Source organism: Cupressus sempervirens, chromosome 2 (assembly GCF_028749045.1).
Source record: "Cupressus sempervirens isolate cs-2001-9-10 chromosome 2, ASM2874904v1, whole genome shotgun sequence".
Lineage (NCBI taxonomy): Eukaryota > Viridiplantae > Streptophyta > Pinopsida > Cupressales > Cupressaceae > Cupressus > Cupressus sempervirens.
This window is the reverse complement of record NC_143119.1, coordinates 46370609-46379593: the sequence shown is the minus strand read 5'-3', so window position 1 is coordinate 46379593 and position 8985 is coordinate 46370609. Positions and strand designations below refer to the sequence as shown.

At 33.0% G+C, this 8985-nt stretch overlaps 1 pseudogene; it reads left to right on the top strand.

Moving 5' to 3' along the window:
* The first annotated feature begins 5653 nt into the window (after positions 1-5653).
* LOC149570995 (poly [ADP-ribose] polymerase 2-like) overlaps positions 5654-8985 on the top strand; it is a 109237-nt pseudogene continuing 105905 nt past the window's right edge.

Below are 8985 nucleotides of genomic sequence, written 5' to 3'. Positions count from 1 at the left end.
TTTTTGCAATGTTAGTTTCCTTGGATTGTCATTTTGTTGATAATAGAGTTCCTAGTTGTTTGTAATCGATTTTTTTGCAATTGACAATTTGATTTTCACAAAATTTCCCTTCATGTACAAATCTGGAATGCTATAAAAAAAAAATTTCTAGTAAACTTTATCTATACTCAATAGTGAAGAGACTATTTCCTTCTTGCTCCACACTCTCACTATATTGAAAATAAATTTGCAAAAATAATCGTTGTTCTACTATATTTCAAGGGAACCGTAATCATAATCATTCACAAGCAAGAGGTTAGATTCGATTGCTTCTCATTTTTTTGACCACAAACACTTGTTAACTCTATTATCTTCATCGCTAAGAATGATGTTCATTCGAAATTTGTGACCACACAACTTTTGTGAAAATTCACGCCTCAACTATTTTTGCAATCGAAAATGAATGGAGTTCATATGAAATTGCAGGCTTATGCAAACTATGATCTCTGTCATGATAATGGATTTGAATTTTTTATCAAATTGGCAAAAAGAAAATGGGAATAGAAATGGGCATTTTCTATTCCACCTATTCTACATATTTAGGTGGAATAGAAATTGCTCATTTTGAGGTTAAAATTGGAATACATATCCCTATTTTCAATTCCTATTTGACGCACCTAAACAAATGATTAAATTTTTTAGATATTTACAAATGCCTATTCGATCTAATTCCCATTGCCAAACAGACTCTTAGCTCTAAGCCAAAGGAGTTTCAGGTTGGTATTGGGAGGCCTGGTGCCTTCACTATGTTGCTTGGGAATCCTCTTTAAAAAAGTAAAAACAGAAAAAAGAGTATTATATTATACTTATAGAATTCTATATACGCAGGCCTGGTGCCTTCACTCGGTTGCTTGGGAATCCTCTTTAAAAAAGTAAAAACAGAAAAAAGATTATTATATTATATTTAAAGAAGTCTATATAATTGAAAAGAGATAAACGACCAATATAGTGCTTCATAAGCTGTGGCTTCGAGGGGGAACCGGCGTTTTGTATTTGTTGCTCTCGCCAAATTGATCTGACCTTGAACTCAACTCTTCGAAACAGAGCGGCTATCTCTTATCTGGCGAGTACATATTGTTTTATGATCATTCGACGCTCCACTCGTTTCATTCTCCAGACTTAGCACTTGGAGCTTCTGCAGCTTCGACAAAATCGGTGAGTCCGATTTCTTGTTTGCTATCTGGGAAATATTAAATATCCAACTGATACTATAGTTTATGTAGAAAATTTGGTGTTTCATTTTGATCGTCTACGGCAGGATCAAATAATTTCAATTGTAGTGTTTCGACACATGGGTCTGTACTTTTCCATGGGAAGCCGACAACTGAGATTGGGCATGAAAAACCTTAACAAATAGCCGACGAAAACACTTATTTCTCTTGTGATACAATTTCAGACAAACCGAGTTAGGAAACGTTCCTTATAATGATATAGGTTATTCAGCTACAGAAATATTGGAAATTGGTCGTAGAAAGCTTGGTCACATTCTGGTCGACGTAAGTTTGAAATCTTGCTTGGCTTCTTGAGCTCTGTTTCAGCTATGCAAATTGAGGGTACACAGATTCTATTTCTAGTAACAAAGCTCTAATGAAATATGTGACTCGTCAAACTCACGGTTGGAGGTAAAGCATAGAAAGCCATTCTAAGATTCAAAGTTTTGAGAATTAATTTCTACCCATGTTTTCAATAATAATTGTTATTGCCTTCAATCTAGAAATTTCATTGAGAGGATGATGTATGTGTTACAAACTTACAAGCTAGGGTTGTTGTTGCACCAAAAGATTGACTTGTTAATGCCCAAGACAATTAATAGTCTTATAGAACCATAGGAGGTGGCTAAGCCATGTTGTGAATCTTGTAAAGAATGTTTGTCCACTGCCAACAATCCTCCTCCGAGCATCACTCACTACATCTTGAATGGAATCAAACAAGTGAGCAAGCTTTGATACCACTTGTTAGTAGCTCGGGTTGCTATTACACCAAAATATTGAATTGTCAATGTCCGATACAACAAATAGTTTTATAGAGCCACGGGAGGTGGTAATGCCATGCCACAAACTTTGTGAGGGATGTGGGCCCATGGCCAATAATACTAGGTTCAAATCCTGCCAATAGGGCATTGCACAACTTAGAAAAGATGCCACATAGTTGATGAAATTGAGGCCAAGGATAGTGGAGTTGGGTAGTAACGAAGGGTACTTTGTAATGTCAGAGATGGGTTACCTTGGGTATGTATGTGGCATAGGCTCAATTCTATACTTATGAAGTGGAACTTCAATCTTTAAATTTCATCGATGAGGAGGATATGCAATGGGCGATTTAGGTTCAAACCTGTTACATCCCAGTTTTTGACCTAATTTAAAATGTTCATATAGCCGTTGAGGTTCACATGAAGTTAGTTGACAGATAAATTTGTTATAACCTTGTGAAATGGTAAGATGGTTAGTCATTATAATTTCATATGAAGATAACATGCTAGTTGATAATTTATCACAAATTCATGGAATTGAAAAGGTGGTTAGCCATTATGATTATTTATGATTAAATAACTTGTTATGGTAATATGATTTAATTGTGGAGAATTTTCCTATAGGAAGCACTTTAAAGGGGTGAAATCATTGTCAAAAAAGAATTGAGCACAGGAGCATCGCCATCGCTAGGCAAATTGGTATGAATTGTGAATCACCATAGTTGAGGACCTAGCGACTTGAACATCAAGATACAATCGATGGAACCGCATGAGCTATTAAATAATTATTTAAAATATTAATTATTTTAATTAAAAAATTATAGGTACCTTAAAGGTATTGAATGATCTTTCACCATATTATTTTAATATATGTTCACTAATAACAATATATACCTATGTACATACACAGATATAAATATAAAGTGACACCATAATATTATTTTGTTTATCATATGATGATGCCACCTCGCCAATATATCTACATGTATGTAGATAGATATAAACCATAATTATTTTCGAATTATAACCTTCAAATCTTTTTCCATCCTTTTTATTCTTTTCTTGTTTACCGATTAAACACTTGGGACATTTATTTGGCATCCAAGAGCCAAGACATTTCTTTTATGTTACAGCTTCTTAGAAGCCAAATAGACTTATTATCTCATTATATATAATGAAGTCAAGGGAGGTGGAAGACATTCATATATTTCAAGCACTCGACTCCCATTTTATTACCCGTCTTCTTCCATAAATCCAATCACATTTATCTTAACACTGATATGTAGTATTCCTTTACATGATTTCTTGGTTATACTGATGTTTTGTAATTAAACGTGAGCAATCTTTATACTGGTAATTGTGTTCAGGATCTCTCCTACAAGGAGTGAGGCAGAATGAGTAAGCGTCTAGCAAGACATCATCTTTCTTCCATATTATATTAGATTATGTGGATAACTGGAACCCAAGTAATGTAATATGTTTTCCTTTATTAGTTGTTATTGTATTCTAATTATACAATAGTAAGCTATAATTTACAACATGGTGCAAATCATTTTACTTAACATCATATGATTGACCTTCTCTAATTAGAGTTGTTTATGGCAAGTAAATGCCAAGTAACCATGTTATGAAATCTTGATTTGTTATGCCATCGGAGATTAAAATTTAAAAGATATTTTTCTGCAAGAACACATTATTCAAATCACAGATTATGATAAGTTGGAACCATATAATATTCATAAATCAGTTGAGGATTAGCAGACAGAGTTGATTGCTTTGAGATTTGAACACGTAGGACTCACTCGACTATATAGCCAAGGAAAAGGGTGAAGAGGTGAGCGAAAGGAATCTGCATAACATGAAACAAAATTAGACGTGATATAACAATGTTTGTTTTTAAAAGGAATCATTTAAAAGCTCATGCATGATTATGTTTATTGTATTCTCCTGCTGTCAAGTTGAGTGGTGTGATTAGATAATAGGATGCTCAGTGGCCAGTAAGGTGTTCCATGTCCATTTTGAGTAGGGAGGGCCTTTCTCGTTAGAGATTGTGTGGGGATAAGTTTTGGTCCAAGGTTGGGTGGTTAAGCCCCTGACAATGTTTCCCCTCTCCACAAGATGTCAAGACGTGCATTTGATAACGATAAGTTGAGCATTCAAACATTAATTGGTAACTGGTATTTTTACTTTTATGATATTTATACAAATAGAAGGTATGATGGATTAAGTTATATTGTTGAATTCAGTTATTTCTTCTGATGTAAGCAACCTTTCTCATCAATGTAATTGGTGACCAATAGTTTGGATGAATTTCCAATTGAATATAGAATATATCTATAGGATTGTTATTTCAGTCTTTCTTTTATATGAATAGTGAATATGAACATATCTTCTAATCTTATGTTATTGCCATAGTTAGCAACAGAAAGAAAAAGAATGATCCAATGGTAATTGATGCCCTAAATGAAATAGTGGTATCTGAAGCCCTAAATGATATAGTAGTATTGACACCTCAAATGATACAATGGTATCTGATGCCCTAAATGATCTAATGGTAATTGATGCCTTAATTGATACAGTGGTATGTGATGCCCTAAATGATATAGTGGTATTTGATGGTAATTGTGATTTGATTTTGATATAGTGGTATTTGATGGTAATTGTCAATTTATCCTAAGAGATATTTGTGGACTAATCTGGGTGATTGCAAAAGTACCCCTACATTGATTTTTCGGTTCAAATTCCATGGTCTGTAGATTTTAATTTCCATAGTACATTTATTGATGGTATTTTCAGATGTTGGTTATGAGTTTTCCATTTAAGTATTTATAATTGCTAATCTCATTCACATGAACATAATTGATATAACTATCTTCCTATGAAAAGAAGTAATAACAGTATTTCTTCGATATGTTAGTTGTTAGTTAAGACCTAGGAAAAGTGGATGTTATAAAACCCCTAATCGTGCTAAGGTGATCTGTAACCCATAATGCATGACATAGAGTTGGTGAAATTAATGCCAAGGACACAGTGGTGTTGGGGAGTATTGAAGATGGAGTATTTTGGAAACATGTGATATGGATTCAACTCCATCCTTTTCCATGTGTTTTTGTAGTCTTGGGTTTAGCCATAGTAAAGTGATCCATGGTTTCATTCAACATGTAAGGAAGCCTATAGTTCAGTGTTGGACCATGTGCAAGTATACTGCAGACAACTTTTGAAAATTTATTCAATTGTTTTAACAGACAAAATCAGTTCCTATTTTTCTTTTCCAAAAAAGTTTTCTTGCACTAGAGTCAAAGTTTTCATATCTAGACAAAATCGAGGTTGATTTGGTTATGTTATGTTACTATGGAACTTATTAATTATCAGTCTTCATGTGTTCATTCCTCTGAGTCATTTCATCTGCAAAACTTTACATTTACATACAGTTGTAAAGAGTTTATGATTTCACTGGTTTTAGAAAGACAATTGGAGCATTTCTTCCATTTTGATCATATCATAACATATTTGTTAACTTTTTAAATTTAGCCGCTATGGACAATGTCTGTGTTGATATTCCAATTGTAGAATCTTCGCGTATGTATTTGGAGGAAGTGAATGCCCGTAGACTGTTCCTCATACTCCTTTTTAATTCTTTTCTAGATGGACCATATGTTGATGCAAAAGCTTAAAGTGCAAGACCTTCGTCATGAGCTGGCTAAACGCGGTCTTGATACTTCCGGATATAAGCTTGATTTGGTAAGTATTTTCATCAATTATAATTACAAATTAGTGGAGCTGATGCAGTTATTAGGTCATCTATCTAGTTGGTTGTAAGATATAGTTACCCAAGCTATAGGTCATTTTTTTTTTCACAATATATTATATAGATTAATCTAGACTTGGATAAGAAACTCTAGAAAGTGAAGACACATTTAGACAGAATTTATTTTGACATTAAAAATCACCTAATCAATTTGCAGGTAATCAGACTTAATGAAGCTATTCAAAATGACTTAAAGGATGACAACATGTCCAGTTCCAATATTAATATTGCTATTGTTACAAAAGCAAATGACACAGACCCATACAAACAGTACGAAGATATATATAACAAAGTTGGTACAAGGGCTACAACTAAAAGGGACTCAAGTATTTGCTCCCTAGATAAAGAGAACAAAGATGGAGTTGTTCCTAAAAAACATAAACTTGAAGATGTTGGGGGCAAGACAAACCAAGGTGCTGACAACAAGAGATTACAGGGGATAACTAGAAAAAAATTGACTTCCACATTGAAAGAAGAAGATTGTAACATCAGGTTATTCTACAAGTACAAATCAGCTGAATTTAATCTTCTAATTATTAGATGAGATATATCTAAAGTTCTGAATCTATTTTAATTACTGAATATCAAATTTATTCTAATGTTTGAGAATACTGAATTTTAACCCTATTCTAAATTATTTTAAGAAAAACTCCATCTAATCAATTTATGTTACATCTAAATACATGGAAAGAATCTTTCAGTTATATACATATATAAAGAAACTTAAATGAACAAAGATACGTACTAATTTTCTTGAGAGACTCTTCCAATTAATTGACCAAGCTCTGACTTTGGTGAGGGGATCTAAGCATTAACATAGGCTTAACTTCCCAACTGCAGACCTTTTTACTTATCCCCACAAGTTCTAATTAAATAGAATGGCCCTCCCTACCCTGAGGTCTTGTGATGTTCATTGATCCAGTCATTGGAGTACTTAGGTGGTTTGAGGTCCCAACAACTATTCGATTGAATAGCTGAAGTATTAGGACAACAACACGATCATTTTGTTGTGGCATGAATGCCCTTTTATCGCCCTGGCCAGGGATTTTAGAGGTGGGTTTTTATAACCCGATCTCCACCGCTCAGCTTGACAATTAATTATCAAAGTGGATTTACATGAGCTAATTAGATTATTTTGATTAAAATTAATTATTGATATCTTTCTTGTTTTTCTTGTGTCAGGTTCATCTACACCTCACACCATTAACAGATCTTTAGATCTGTGATTCCTCGGTGCCTAAACTCGTTATATCTTATTCATAAGTTTATGATTCTGCATTCTTAGACTTTCCTTGGTTTTTAGAGTTGATCATTATTACTGATTTTTGTTGATTGAGGCAGAACAGTTCATGACACAATTCTACAGATTCATGACACGGGCTGATAATTGTATAGTTCTATATTCAAAGTATTGTTGATTGAAGTGGTAATATCAGACAAAAATGAGATCAGAAGTCTTAATACTATCATTGTTAAACAAATATTTACAAACTTTGTTGGTTTTTCTACAATTATGATGAGCACAAGTGTAATATTATGACTCCATCTTTACACATAACTCCTTCACTCTGTTTCAGCCCGACTCAGAAGGAAAGAAGACATAAAAAGATAGAAAATCGTGAGCAAAGGAAAATAATAACGTTTTTAATACAACCTTACTTGTCTTCAGTTTACTGAGCACCCTGCTTGTGAAGTCTTCAATGTAAGCTGAATCTTGACTCTCAGAAAATGTGTAAGATTGGCTTCACGTCTGCTCAGATAAATGATTTCGTGGTTAATCAAAACGAGGTTATAGGCGGTGAATGTTTGGCAGGAAGATCGAGGGATCTAAAAAGGAAATCTAGAATGGATAACTGATGGCAGAGAGAGAGACTTTCACTTATCACCAACTCAGATTATTGATAGACAATAGCTAAGACCATGGCGAGAGCATGAACAGGCGCGAACATTTGTTACTATCCTTTGAAAATGACAAAGGCAGTATATAAAAGATATTGGTCGACCTTTCATCTCCTGCCATTAGAAGATTGAAAAACGATTGAGATTCCCATCGATTGGAAATACGAAACGTTGGGATAAGGGATGAAATTTTTTATTAATATAATTTAATGTTATATTATTATTTTGGTTAGATTATAGTTAGATATATTCAAAGTGACATTATTGCATTATAGATCCCAATATAATAGTGCCACTTTGCAATAATTTAATTGTGATTCTTATCAAAATAATGATATAATATTAAATGATATTACTTATTTAATAAATAAAGGTAAGAATTCTTTTTATTTAAATTAATAATCTTGTATTATTTTAGCTCATGTAACTTTCCACTTTGAACTTTAATTGTCAAGCTTAACAACTTTGCCATGGCGTCTTTTTGATCAAACCTGATATTCATAATAACTAGGTCACATGATAATCCCATTCCGGATGACCTTATTTCGTAATGCTTCCCCTCCTTCTCGAGTCTTTATCTTGCAACCTTCAAAAAAATCATTCTCGCCAAAAAACATCAATTTCATAATTCATAATTTGCTTAAATAATATCGTTAGGAATTTCATCATAAATAATAACTGATTGAACAACGGTTAAAAACTATATTCATTTCATATGAGCATAACAGCTATAAACTATATTCATTTCATATGAACACAACGGCTATAAACTATATTCATTTCACATGAACACAATGGCTATAAACTATATTCATTTCATATGAACACAACGGCTATAAACTATATTCATTTCACATGAACACAATGGCTATAACTACCATGATGGAACAACAACTAACTTCACATGAACATGAAAATTTATTCTGGTTCAATGTATATTTTTAACTAAAGAGAAATTAGGGCAAAAATTGGGATGTAACAAAGATGAACTAGATTCTTCCAAGCACAAAGAAAACAGAGATATCAATGAGATGACTATTGAGGAGCTTCGACAGGAGTTTTCTATGCATGGATTATCAACTTCTAAAACTAAAAAGGTTCTTGTTGGAAGACTTGGTAAAGATATGGACAAAATGCCATTTATAACCACAACAGATGATTCAAGCACTTCACAAGATGTGAAAGGTAAGGGCAAATTTTTAAAAGCTGAATTAATGAATTTAGTTCAAAAACAAGTTTTAAATCTCTATAATGATCTTATTAGCTATTT